Source organism: Tachypleus tridentatus, chromosome 11 (genome assembly GCF_004210375.1).
Source record: "Tachypleus tridentatus isolate NWPU-2018 chromosome 11, ASM421037v1, whole genome shotgun sequence".
In the NCBI taxonomy this organism is placed as follows: Eukaryota; Metazoa; Arthropoda; class Merostomata; order Xiphosura; family Limulidae; genus Tachypleus; species Tachypleus tridentatus.
This window is the reverse complement of record NC_134835.1, coordinates 87,671,176-87,686,685: the sequence shown is the minus strand read 5'-3', so window position 1 is coordinate 87,686,685 and position 15,510 is coordinate 87,671,176. Positions and strand designations below refer to the sequence as shown.

The window sequence follows — 15,510 nt, the reverse complement described above, 5'->3', positions numbered from 1 at the left end:
TTAAGTTGTTTTCACGATAACCACATGTAATTAAATCTCGAGAAGGTCTTGGTTAGACTATTTTCTTGTTATGTGTGGTTGCCAGCTGTCAGACTGAGAAACACGAAAACACGGGCAGAGAAGGGCAGAATTAACTTTTAGCCTGATTGGGCTTTGCAAAAATTTTCCTTAGGTATAAACTTACCAAATTGAAATTATACAAAAAACAACGGGAAGGAAGGTTAAAGCTAAATTTGTAACCTGGAGGATTATTAAAAAGTTTTGTCTGACATATAAACTCACCAGGATGAGTTATATATTTGTTATAACTCATAACAGTGAAAACACTGCCAAGAAAGGATAAAGCTAAGTTCTTTACCTGATGGCTCATTCAAAAACTTTTCTTGACCTATAGAGTCACTGTACTGAGCTATATGGAAATATGGAAGAATAAAACTAAGTATACAAGTAGTTACATTATAGTGTATTGTTAGTTATTATATCCTTACTAGACTCAACTGAATTGAACCCTTGGTAGAAGAAAGATAAAGCTAAGTACGCAATAAAATATGTCATTACTAAATGTTACCTGTTACGTCCCCTCTACGCTTGCGCAGGGATAGTTTATTGTATGTGTGTGTGTTTTTCTTATAGCAAGGCCACATCATGCTATCTCCTATGTTCATCGAGGGGAATCGAACGCCTGATTGTAGAAAACATACTAAATTAACTGAATAACTTAAAACTGTTCCAGACTTGTTTGTGGATTATACTTCTTGCATAATCGTCAAACTATCAAAAATAAATACCTGATAGGAAAACGAGTTGACAAAGCTAAGATAATGAATTTTACCCTTTGTACAGATGCTAGTCTTAGCCGAAAGGAATATCCCTCCTCCCCCTCAAAAAAAAAAAAAAAAAAGAGAAAAAGGGAATAAACATGTTCCAAAATAGCGTTTAATAATCAGCTTCATTTTTTATAAGCTAGTACCTGCTATGCGTTTGCAGGATTAACCATAATAACAATTGGTAAGGATAGGATTAAACTAAAATAAAATTAATCTTTTCAGAAAGACAGTGTATTAATATCGCTTTAGTAAAGTAATCAGTCAAATCTATTTATCCGGATATCCTTGAGTATAAAACAAATTACTTAGTATGGAACCTACATCAGTAAAAACGTGTACAGTTAATAGAAGAATATAGCTGTGATATTAAATACTGAAAACTTACAAGCTTTAAAAAGTACAAAAGAGACAAGGCATGGCTCAGTGGTGAAGGTACCGAACTTCGGATCAGAAGATCAAAATCTAGTTATTACCGCTATACCACTAAATGTCCTCTGCAATTTTAGATGTAGGAGCGTTATAAGAGTGAAGATAACTCACATTGGGAAAGGTAGGTAACGTAATGATGATGTAACTACGCTTGACAAAATACTGTTCATCTTACGACATCTAGACTCAGTCTGAAGAATTTGAAGGTGTGAAGTCAACAAAAGAAACTGATAGTGACGATATGTTGCATGCGTTGAGTTTATTGCACTTATGGAAATTGACGAGATAGAAATAACAAAGAAACGAAAGGAGTATTTTAGCCAGAGACTTATTCAAGCACTCCTAAGTCAGAAATCTCTCCAAACGCCTTATCAGCTCCTTTATAAACTATGGTAAAGTAAAAAACGCTTTATCAACTTCTTTATAATACATAATAAAGTATAAAACTCTTCACCAACCCCTTTATAATACATAATAGGGTAAAAAAGCGGTAACGTCTCCTATATAATACATAATAAAGTAAAAAAACGCGTCATCAACTCCCATATAGCACGTAATAGAATAAAAGGAAAGATTTTCTAAATACAGCTAATTCGTCACAAACAGTTAAGTAATTTTCCAAGAGTCGACTCTTCTATCCATCGTAGTTTCAAGTACTGAAGCCAAAGTCATTCTGAAGCTAGGGATAAGGTTTATTCTAATTTACTAATTTGTAGCTAGAGATAAGGCTTATTCTAACTGGCTAATTTGCTAATTTTTAACCACAAATGCGAAACTTTCTCAACTTTTTCTTTAAAGAATAAGCAACCACATTTCATGATTGCGTCAATATAATTAAGACATTCTTATATCCTAGGAAGTGAAACGGGAATTAATTTTAACAGCCAATCTCGCTACTCGATCAAAACCGATATGACTGATTCTATTCTCTTTGCTCAAAAGTAAAACATTAGGGACGGCTATATCTCCATATTTGGTGGATCTCCAATTCTGTTTTGCTCATGCGCCAATAATATATTCTTTAACCAAACAGAAAAACAAGCACAGCAAATACTTTACACACGTGATTTCATTTCTGAAAGTTTGCCATCATAAGAAACTTATTCCATAAGCTACATATGACATTTTGAAAGCTAATTGATAAATCACTTCAGTACATATAATTTGCTAGTGTTTCGGTTTGTAATAAATTTTAGAAACTGTAAATAATTTTCTGTACATTTTATGAAAATTCTATCAAAGCTGGGAAAGTGCATAAAGAATGCAAAACAAAATATACAAGTATAATCAAAATTTTAATTTTTATAAAGAGAAATAGGGATCAATATTTATATTTAACTTAGTTTTAGTAATATAGAAAGTTTTAATGCCACAAAATGTACTGACACAGAAAGTCGAAGCTACAAAAAACGAGTTACTTAAAGGTAAAAAATAAAAAAATATCCCTAATCTGGTAAAGCATTGTAATTATGTTGGTCTGAGTTAAAGTACGGATAAAAATTTACATTTTAAATAACTCAGTTTTTGTAGAACCTGTAGATGTTACTCACAACTTAGCTTATTCTATGATAAATTAGGTCGTAGGGGCGACATTTTTGACACCCTATTCGTAATTATTCTTTCTTCCTATTGGTTGTCGGCGATTAAAAGGAACTCTGTCTGTAACTTCCCAAATCAAGTGGTGATGTTGTTTTGTAATCTTATCCTAGAATGATATTTTTAAGGCATATTGATCATGTAGTTTCTTCAATGTATAGATAATATTTTCTGAATCCTTCTTGTTATTTTACAAATAGCGTTTTCACTTGAGGCTTCAGTTTCTTCAAAAGGATGTACAGTTGTATTTTACTTCGACGACTAATCGGCTGATGTGCAGTAGTTCTTGAAATGCCCGAGGTTCCTCCTTTTTTCAATAATGGGATAATAAGATGTTGGCCAATGCTAGTCGACCAAACGCATTGCAAATTTTGATGAAGATAGCGATGATGTTGTTTTCATGTTTCAAAATTTCTGTGGTGATGTATGCATACTCTGACTTACTATCCTTCAAGTTTTTCACTGTCTATTTGTCTAATATAGGTGGCTTGTGTTTTCTTCTGTACTTCCAAGCTTATTGATGTTTTAGGATCGGCATTTAATTTTGCGATTGTACTGTGGTTTATTTTACTCTCGTTATTTGTTTCAGCTGATTCTTTATTATGGTGATACACATTGTTTTTCTCTACGGGTTTTGTTTAAGGGGTTGTCTAGTTCTTAGTAGAGTTCTTCTAATTTCTTCTCATTTATATGTTAATGCGTGGACTTGTGTGGCATGTTATTCGTGAGCTTTAGAGCAAGATGCAAAATGTTAAGCTGTTTACATCAGATGAGACGGTTTAATCACTGAATTTTTTGTGACACTATTAGAGCTATGCCTTTTTCATGGTTCTTAACTTATCATCTATACCACATGTTATTATCTTCTTTTGTTGTAGATTCACTAAAGTTCGGCCATTTGACTTCATCCAAGGTTAAAACTTTGTATTAATATCATTTCTTTGATTTTTTATATTCCTATTATGAAGGCTTAAAGACAAGTCGCTGAATTTTTATCCTCGCCAATGACACGCTTTTCACTATTATTCTGAAAGAAGTCAGTCAGGAGTATGGTCTATGTTATTTTGAGTTACGTCATATCTGGTAGCAGTAATGGGGGGATTCTTATAGTGCTTCGTCAGGAAAGAGCACCCAGTAATGCCCTTTTATTTTCCAGACTGACGGATTTTTCTATGAGATATGTTTACACACCAGTTTGTAATAATACCCGAAGGTCCCAGTGAATTTAGTAAGAATACCCGCATAATTTAATACTTGTACATTACCATGCAAAGGCAGTGTAGGAGTGATAGTAAAACAAAGACCCTAACTCACCATTCTTTCTGCAGCTCTGGGTTAGCTAGGTTGAAAGTAGAGCAATGAAGTAACCACAATCACAGCTACGCTATGCATCCACTTACCATGTGGTCACACTACCGAACTATATACATAACCAATATTAAAGCAATATATTAATTTTACGATGTTTAATATGTGGTATAAATTATAGCAAGTATAAGAAATAAATTAAAATATAAATATTGATTTATCTCTTAGTTTAGATTTTATATGTATATGGCTGTATTAATCCCAAAATATAGAAGTTCACTTTTATTTGTGTAGTGTGCCTACTATATAAATAATAAATATATTTCCATCCAGCTCTTTGTTTTTTGTGGTTATATATGTTTCCCTTTTTCTGTGTATTTTTTCGTTCGAGATAGCTTGTTATGATATATTTTCTATTTATTTCATACATGTCAAAGCATGTTTCAAATTATGAGTGTGAATATCAATCTAACTTCATGCTTAATGACATGCTCATCTTCCCAAGCTTTTCTGTAACGTGTAGCACATATCACGTCTTTTAAGTGTCTGTAGGAGCCAAATGTTATGTTTATTAATGCAGATGGAGTTGGTCTGTATGTCCAAGTGGTTAGGGCGCTAGACTAGTAATTTCAGGGTCGTGGGTTCGAATCTTCGTCACACCAAATATATTCGCCCTTTCATGCGTGAGAGTGTTATAATGTTATGGTCAATCCAACTGTTCTTTTGTAAAATAGTAGTTCAAGAGTTGGCGGTAGGTGATAATAATTAACTGCCTTTCCTGTAGTCTTACACTGCTAAATTAGGAACGACTAACGCAGATAGCCTTCGTGTAGCTTTGCGGAAAATTCAGAGCAAATAGAAGTATATCATATACAAATGGTAATTACGTTTTTTACTCGTTTGTGCTGTCAAGAAGAGTATTAAAGCTATTCATATACAAAATTATAGGATAATGTATGCTTAAACATTATAAAAACTAATCTATTGTTAGTAATATGAAACAGCTAGTAACCTAGCTAGTAATTGCAAACTACTACTGCAATAACATGAATATGATGCTTCATAAATATTCATTGTTTCGAATATTGTAACTGACTTCGGCGGCATTGTTATATAAAGATATATTACTTGTTAGATGGACGGCAAAAAACGTTTTAATATTAGGAAAAATGACGAACATTTGCATTATTTGCTCTTTGTCGACGCTCTTTTTGGATAAAAACACCTGTACCAGCATTCGGACTTGTTAGAATTTTTGTTGTGATGGACAAACATCTAAACAACAACGATGACAGTATAAACATGATAAATGTCTCTGCATATCGTCCACTTTTACTCCTGAAAAGCGTGAACTCCACAGCCCCACCTCTCAAAAAGTTTGTTTGTTTGAATTTCGCGAAAAGCTGCACGAGGGCTATCTGCGCTAGCCGTCCCTAATTTAGCAGTGTAAGACTAGAGGGAAGGTAACTAGTCATCACTACCAACACCCAACTCTTGGGCTACTCTTTTACCAAATAATAGTGGAAATTAACTGTAACATTATAACACCCGCACGACTGAAAGGGCGAGCATGTTTGGTACGACGGAGATTCGAACTCACAACCCTCGATCAAGCGCCTTAACCAGCTGGACATGCCGGGCCACTCTCAAGAAAAGAGAACTCAAAACAACAACATAAGCTGATTAACGGCAGTATGTCTTCCATTTTGTTAATAATCTATTAAACAGATAAGATATTTTACAAACAATAATATTTGTTTATCAAGATGTTTCTTGCTAATGTAAAATTGTGAAAAATATTTATTTGATAATATATTCGTATGTTATGAGACTGTTTGTAAAAAACACTCATATGAAAAATAAATGAGTAAATCTTTAAGGTGTTAAACACACATTTTTCAGTAAAATATACTGTTATATACTTACACTTTGACTTACAAAAACACATATGAAAAATAAGTGAGTAAATGTGAAAGGTTTATTTTTACATTTAGAAGAAAAACTACTTGTTACCAATCTCTTAAAAGAAACACAAAATTTACGGTCGTAATAGTGACAACATCTCTAAAGCTAACTATTTAATATGTTAAAGTGTAGAAGAATTATGAACATGTACTCATCTTGCGCTTGTGAAAAGTAACATTGAAAGATACTAACGAATAACATCTGTGTTTAAAAATTAAAGTAAAAAGATTCGCAAGTTTGATTTACCTTTATGTTGCTGTTGTTAGTGTTTTAAATCCATAATGTTATCGCTGTCTCACTGGGGTACGAATTTTGTTTATGCATAACAGTTAAAAGGCAAAATTCTTAGAAAGAATATATTATCGTAACTATTTCAAAGGGACTTTGTAATATAATCTTCATCCCTACGTGGACACAAGGCAGATAAGAGTCCGTTGTACAGACTTTGTGTCTAAGGCTAAGTCGTGGTGTCTTTACTTAACAATGAGTAGATGCTATCCAAAACTGACATAGTGTGATGTGTGCTAGATGACACATGGAATAGCATTATTTCTAAAGATAAATTATTAAGACAAATTTTTAAAAACGATAAATTAAACATTCATACTTTAAGTTTGTTCCTATATCTTATTATAGCTTTCATACAACACTACCCCAAACTAGTAATTATTTTTTGTGTAGATATAAGCCGCTTAACATAAGCTTGTTAATAGTATAGCAAGCTGTTACGTTTTGTAAGTTTATTTTTTACATACAATTACTCAGATTTACGAGGTGTTTCGTATTTTCAAGATAGTTTCATTAGAAAAACAACTTGATCTATTTTTGTCTCTATCAGATTGCTTATGTTTATTGAAATATCTTTCTAAATAAATTTGAATATTCCAAAGAGAAAAAAAAAATATTGAGGTTTGCGAGTAGTCCCTCCTAGTGGATAGGTTTATGTGCTACCTACAGATAACATGAGTAGGTTTATGTACTACCTTCAGATGACATGGGCAGGTTTATGTGCTACCTTCAGATGACATGAGTAGGTTTATGTGCTACTTTCAGATGACATGGATGGGCTTATGTGTTACCTTCAGATGACAGGAGGTATATACTCATTCCGTTCAGAGCAGCAATTATCTTCCGTTTGGAGTATCAAAAGGTGCAAAATAGAGCCACTTCAAATATTATTGTTTAATATGATTGAAATTATCAATATAGTTTCGCACAATATAAGGGTTATGAAAACGGGAAATAAATAGAAAGTCTTAGATTACGTGTTGAAGACTGGAGCCTAAAAATATACTGTATGATTTCGATACAGTTGTATTATAACTTATACGCAACTTTTAATCTTCCAACCTTCTCAATGTAAAATTCAACTTTAACATGATAGCGTCTTCCACGTTCATTGTACAGCTTCTCTAAAACAACTACCAACCTATAGAGTGTCGTTTGTCAGCCAGACATGGTGTAAACAGTGTTAACAAAACAGCCTACACTTTTCTAAAATAGCAAACTTCTGTTGCTAGGCGCTCCTTTGAGCGAAGCGACATAATGCAATATGGATTCTATTTCATACATATACATGGTAAAGATTTAAGTACATCTGTACTTTCACGTTAGCTAAACTGCTACATTTTGTGATGAAAAAAACAAAACAGGATAGCTGTCTTTACACTGTATTTAAAACCAGTACTTTCGCTGTCTTTGTAACTGATTGCTAATTTCAGGTTTTCTTATTAACTGCATAATTTCTTATGTAGATTCTAGAAAAATAATACAAATATTGAAAAACAATATTATTAAAATATCTGATGAATACTTCATACATGTTACAGATTGTTTTAATTCAATGATAAATTAAACATTCATATTTTAAGTTTGTTCCTCTATCCAATTATAGCCTTCATACAACACTACCCAAAAACAGCAGTTATTTTGTTGTAGATCTATTTTCGGGCCCGGCATGGCCAAGCGTGTTAAGGCGTACGACTCATAATCTGAGGGTCGCGGGTTCGCATCCCCGTCGCGCCAAAATCAGCCGTGGGGGCGTTATTATGCGACGGTCAATTCCACTATTCGTTGTTAAAAGAGTAGCCCAAGAGTTGGCGGTGGGTGGTGATGACTAGCTACCTTCCCTCTAGTCTTACACTGCTAAATTAGGGACGGCTAGCATAGATAGCCCTCGAGTAGCTTTGTGCGAAATTCAAAAAAAAAAAAATCTATTTTTTTGTCTCTATCTGAAAGTATGTTGTAGGCTGCAGTTTTGTCTATTGAAGACTTATCAGCAGGTCGTGAAAAGAAAAAATATACAACATTTAAACAATTTGCTCGTTGTATAAAGAGTTAGACACAATGTTCTAATGCTATTCGCACTCCTAAATAAACGTAAAAGGATTAAAAATACATCATGAGTATTATGTATATATCATCATTACAAGAGTCACAACTGTATTTATTTTGTTTGCTCACCCAAGCTGTGCTGCTGAGTCTTGAAGAGGCGAAACTGCTGTCTACAGCAGACGGTACAGCCAATCAAAGAATGCTTTATGTCTGTAGATCACAAATTCTCTTCTTGATTTCATTTTTAGTAAAAAATAAGAATCCGTAACATTCACACACACGCAGATACATGTATATAATTAAACAGTTGGTTCGTTGTATATCGAATAATGAACTAGGCGCAGTGTTCTAATACTTTTCTTTAAATTTTTACCCAAATTTGAGCCATTAATCCCCCTTTAAACTTTATAATACTTTCACTGTTATTTTATTTTTTACCGGTTATTTAGCGCAGATAGCCTAGTCGCTTTGCGCTGTAAAACGTCAAACAGCAACATCGACAACAATGTTTAAACACTATTTATAAACTTGGGTTACATAAAAAAATACAAATACTCCAAAGATACTTTATCAAATATTCTTTACTCTATTCATAAACTTGGGTTACTTAAAAAGATACAAATACTCCAAAGATACTTTATCAAATATTCTTTACTCTATTCATAAACTTGGGTTACTTAAAAAGATACAAATACTCCAAAGATACTTTATCAAATATTCTTTACTCTATTCATAAACTTGGGTTACTTAAAAGATACAAATACAAATACTCTCTAACTTAAAAGATACTTTATCAAATATTCTTTACTCTATTCATAAACTTGGGTTACTTAAAAAGATACAAATACTCCAAAGATACTTTATCAAATATTCTTTACTCTATTCATAAACTTGGGTTACTTAAAAAGATACAAATACTCCAAAGATACTTTATCAAATATTCTTTACTCTATTCATAAACTTGATAAAAGATACTTTATCAAATATTCTTTACTCTATTCATAAACTTGGGTTACTTAAAAAGATACAAATACTCCAAAGATACTTTATCAAATATTCTTTACTCTATTCATAAACTTGGGTTACTTAAAAAGATACAAATACTCCAAAGATACTTTATCAAATATTCTTTACTCTATTCATAAACTTGGGTTACTTAAAAAGATACAAATACTCCAAAGATACTTTATCAAATATTCTTTACTCTATTCATAAACTTGGGTTACTTAAAAAGATACAAATACTCCAAAGAGACTTTATCAAATATTCTTTACTCTATTCATAAACTTGGGTTACTTAAAAAGATACAAATACTCCAAAGATACTTTATCAAATATTCTTTACTCCGATAGTAAAGATTCTAGAAGAACTTTTCAAAATGGCGTCTACTGAGAATGATCAAATTGTTGAGAAACTAATTCAATGAACAATCCGATTATGAATGGCAATGGTAAGATGAGAAAAAAATTATATTGTCTCCGATATTAACTTGAAGGAACCATTGCTTCTTTGTTGAAATTAACGATACCTGTAATATGGACTTACAACAAGTTAAACTGTAATAAATGGAAAATCCTATATCCGGTCATTATCAGTGTATCTTTATGTAGCCAAGACAGACATTCTGAACTTGAATGGTCGCTTACCAAGCTGTGAATCAACGTCACTTCCGGTATACAGAAGAATAGCAGCATCGTTTCGTCTGAGCTAACAAAGTCTTGTTAATACTTTTCTTACGTCTGAATAAACACATAAAAAGTGTTGTAACCTATATTTAATTACTTGAATTGAAGATATAAAAGATAATATCCCTTGAGTAGCTTTGCGAGGAATTAAAAAACAAACAAATATTGGAGGAATTATTTCTACATACTGTGATATTTATTGTTGACTTATCAGATTATTATTATTACTTTATTCTAGGAATAACTTTCTTTTAACAAGAGGCACAAGAAAAATGACTAAGATCTGTACGACACGATGTTTGTTTTTCTTTTCTGTACTGTTGTCTGGAAAGGTGGTGTTTTAGTTGTTTATTGTATTTTCTGTCATGAAACTTGGAACCAGTCCAATAAATAAGCGAAAAAAAAACCACAACAAAAACAAGTTGATCACAACGAGTACAAGCATCGACTAGTAATTGGTTTGAAGGCAATTAAGAGTAATCTTACTTTTCATAGCAAAGGAAAACATCTTCCACTGAGCGTCTTGATTTTTCGATTAAGAGATTTGCTCTATCCCTGACTTTATGCTCGTTAATGATAAACTGATTTTGATCCACTGTAATTAACTTTCAAATACGCCTCTCGTAATAGAATTTTCTATATGCGGCGAGATCTTGGCGGTTTTATGCCTGTTCAATGTTGAAAACTAGAGATAACTCGCAAGAGGTAATTTTAATTACTGATTAAAATATACGAGCTTAGTCACATGAAATAAAAACACGAATTTAAAACAATAACGATTTTTAGCTATAAGAAACATAGGAAAATGTAAATACTTAGCATTTAGTTCTCAAACCCATGATTTTGTTTGTTTAAATTTCACACAAACCTACAACACAAGAGCTAGCCGTCCGTAATTTAGTAGTGAAAAACGAGAGGAAAGGCAGCTACGGAACACGATCCATTACCAAATTTTGAGCTATTTTTTTACAAACGAATAGTAAAATTGACTGAAAATTAGAATACCCCAGAACTAAAAGGGCATGCATCTTCGAACCCATGACTCGTAGATTGTGAGACGAGCTCATTCACTACTTGGCAATGTCAGACCTCTCAAACTTATCATATCAAGATTATAAACTTTTAGCTTTTATCTTTCTATAACTTCTATCACAACTGAAGAAAACAGAGCTAACTCATAAAGGATTCATCTTCTTTACAGATGATATCTGGAGATAATTAAATGTTTTTATATTTGTTTTAATTTGTCTGTTATTCTCTCTTCTTCTTTCCTTACATTAATATTATGTTGATACATATTTCATAAACTTTAAAAAATAGTTGCCAGTAAAAAAAATGCATCGAAAAGCTATTATGAATATTTACACATGAAAGAATAACAACGAGATTACTTGCATGCTTCCAGTAGGTGTCACTTTTACTGTGTAATTCAAGTAATTTAGAAAGTCAAATGAAAGAATACCACTTTGACTATATATATACGTACATATACTATATTTTTTGAAAAACATAAAGTATTTAAAGCAAAGTATTATTTGGTTTTACTTGCATATATTTTAATAATTATATATAAAACTGGTACCCTAATAAAGTTATCTCGTTCTTTGTTCTCTGTCGCTTTTCGTTCCCTCCGCTAAAAACGAAAAAGTTTATTACAACTATGAAAATATAGAAAGCTTACGTTATTGTTTGTTATTAAGCTCAAAGCCACACAAAGGGCTATCTGTTCTGTGCCAACCACGAGTATTGAAAGCCACTTTCTAGCAGGATAAGTGAAGTTGGCAGACATACCACTGTGTCACTTGGGGGAGGGGGCACAAGTGGCTTATAATGCAATAACTGTACTGAAGTTTTGTTTCATTTTGATATAGAAGTGCATTTGTGTTTAGGCCCACCTGTTAGTGTAAAATGATACTATAAACTCTACTCATAAGCTTGATCACGTCACATAAGTTCTTTTAATATTATTCTATATTTGTTTAAAGAATAAGATATGCAATGCTTAAACTGCTTGTTTTTTCCACTCGATATATAAACTTGTAATATATTCCTTATAAATTATTCGAATGATTACTTTTAAAATTCTTTCAAGAAAGTCAAGAGAAACGCACACCTACAAACATTATACAACTTCTAAATGAGAAAGTAAACCCTTTGAGGGGTTTATATTATAGTTTACAATAGTTTTTTTTCGCCTTTCTTCTCTTTCTTTCTCGAAGGATCTAATTTGAAATGTGTTTCACTCACACACTATTCATTTTAGAGGAAAATACTCACAGATTACTTTATAACCACTATTTGTTACAATAGTGTAAATATTTCTGTTCATATTTTAATGTTTTAGTAATTAAAAATAATATCATACTATCTGCAAATACGATGAATTGTTACATTACACTCTATATTAGAGATCGCTTTGTAATATATGCGATTTTAATGAAAAAATAATGTATTTGTGGACTAAAAGATTAAAAAAAGTTCACATTATTGTCCTTTTCTGACTTTTTCACGAATCGTTCAAAACTTTACATTGAATTATCCACATTTATTCTGTATATAGAATGTTTTCTGTTTTTTAGAACAAGTGTCATTATACACTTTACTTCTGATAAGGTACTACGATTAGACAAGCATTTGCAAGCATTATTGTTTGTAGATAGTCTTTCCAAGTCTTTAGTCTGGAAACTTTGTAACTTTGTTTTACTAAAGTTTTAGAAAAATTGGAAATATAAAGCCATTAAAAGCTTTAAGATAACTGAACTGGGTGATTTTAAATTCTCGATTTTCTTGTTTGAAGCTTAAATTGTAAGCACGTTCTTCTAATGTTTGCCCAATCTTGTTATCTTTGCCTTTTAAACATGCAGTTTAATTATTTAATGTAATACATGGTACATACTATGTAGGTAAAGCTCAAATAAATTACTCTAAACAAAAGAAGTATACAACATATCGGTTCATTGGTTAATAAGAATATCATTAGTGATGTAGACAGAGATGTCATTTCTGATTCGATTATAATGTAAGAAAAGTATATTTGTTTGTTTAGACTGAACAAATAAGGGTATATTCATTAATTACCTATACAATATATAAAATAATAAGCAGCAATGAAAAGATGCTGAGTAAGCTGGTATTTTAAAAACCATAATAATAAAAACGTATAATAGAAAATATTTTTATGTTTGTTCAGTTGGTTCAGTGTTCCGAAACATTAAATAAGGAATACATTTAGAGCTATCTAGAGTTATCTAATTGTTTAAATTTTCGACGTGGTTTTCCCAAATTTAAGGTTGACAGATTTCTAAGTGGATGCATACGTAGTGTATTGAAAAATAACTTTACGTTTTTACTACAAATACTCTGCTGAAGCAAATCTACTAAAAACATATTTTAATGAAACATATATTTTACTGAAACAAGTGCTCTACAGAAACATATATTTTACTGAAACAAATGCTCTAGAGGAACAAATATTTTACTGAAACAAATGCTCAACAGGAACATATATTTTACTGAACTAAGTGCTTTACAGAAACATATATTTTACTGAAACAAATGCTCTAGAGGAACAAATATTTTACTGAAACAAATGCTCTACAGGAACAAATATTTTACTGATAAATAACTCTACTGGAATAAATACTTCACTGGAGAAAGTATTTTTCTAAACAAATACTCCACTGGAACAAATATTTTCCTGAAAAAAGACATTCTACTGACAAATGTTTTGCGGGAATAAATATTTTAAAGTATATTCTATACTGATGATAATATTTTACCGAAACAATTACCGTAGTGGAAGAAATACTTTCCTGAAAAAGATACTTTACCAGAGAAAATATTTTATTGAAGCATGTAATGTACTGAAGCAAATACACTACTACTAAAATCAAATACTCTACTGAAATAAACACTCTACTGAAATAAGTACTCTAGAGAAGAAAATTCTCTATTAAGAAAATACTCTGATGAAACAAGTATTCTACTGAAACAAATATTAAGCTGAAGTAAATACTCTACTGAGTTAAATATATGCTATTGAAGTAAATGCTTTACTTCGTTAAACCTTAATGTAATTTAAACCTGTGAAGCCTGAAATACAAAAATCCAATGTGCAAGATCAGTTTTATCACTTGTAAGAAAATATTTAAACTCCGTAATCGTGAAAAACAACATCGCAATTTTCTCACAAAAATATTGCATGAATATGTATAGTTTTCACATATCAGTTACTTAAATTATCCTCATTCAGAAAGATAATTGCAAGGTGTTATTTATATGGGTATGTCTTTGTCTTTAGTTCTCTTCCTTAACAGTATTTATTTAGACATGTCTCTGTCTTTATATTTTGTTCTTTTAATCAGATAAAGATTTAGGTGTTATAAAATTAATGTTTTTATTGTTTATATTTATATGTAAGAATTATATTTCTGTGTAAAACATTTCCCCATACAAATCATATCTCAATAAGTTTTTGCAACATGTGTTTTACAGTTTATGTCGAGTGCTATTTGTTATATCAGTTTTCGATAGTTATTTTGTATTGCATATCTTTAGTTTATGGAAACAATATGGACGCACATCATGCTATAACTGTAAGCTACTATTCTTCTTATAACAAAACCTTTTGCTATCTATCAGTACTTCAAGCCGAGTACAACAGTTAAAAATAAATGCCATTGCTAAGTCTTGTTTGATCCAGTGACTTACTTATACCGCCTGTGTTTTATTTATTGCTTGTCAACTTTATTACTACTTTAAGCCGAGTACCTTTGTTTCAAATAGATGCTATTATAAGTCTCTCTTAATCCAGTGACTTATATGTATATATACTACCTGTGTTTTATTCATTGTTTGTTAACGAAATGGACTATTTGCTTTAGAGTTTTCGATCTGCTATGATTTAGGCTATAAAACGTCTTATGTGATAAAATATTCTTTATGAAATTTTCATGATAAGGTTTTAAATAGACTAAATAAAGAATTAACATGTCTGTAGAATATGTTGACTTACAGCTCAGACTATGTCTATAAGTACAACATTTTTTGTAGAATATGCTTACTTACGCTTCAGACTTTGAGTATAAGCATAAGGTGTCTATGAAATATGTTAACCTGTCCCTCATACTTCGTCTATGAGCACGACTTGTCTATTAAATATGTTTACCTGTCCCTCAGACTTCGTCTATAAGCACAACGTGTCTATGAAATATGTTTACCTATCTATATATTTTATAAAGTACTTACGGCTAAATTCGATCGTGTTTATGAAATGTGTACTACCATTTTCTGCGTGAAATGTGCAACAACGACGAAATAAATATTACCAAATATTGGTTTTCAGGTAATTACTCGAACAAAAGTGA

General features: G+C 31.4%; 1 long non-coding RNA gene across 1 annotated transcript in view; it reads left to right on the top strand.

Annotated features, from left to right (window-relative positions):
- The window catches only part of LOC143232702 (uncharacterized), a 142,144-nt gene that overhangs the window by 553 nt on the left and 126,081 nt on the right, over positions 1–15,510 (top strand). The window lies entirely within an intron of this gene.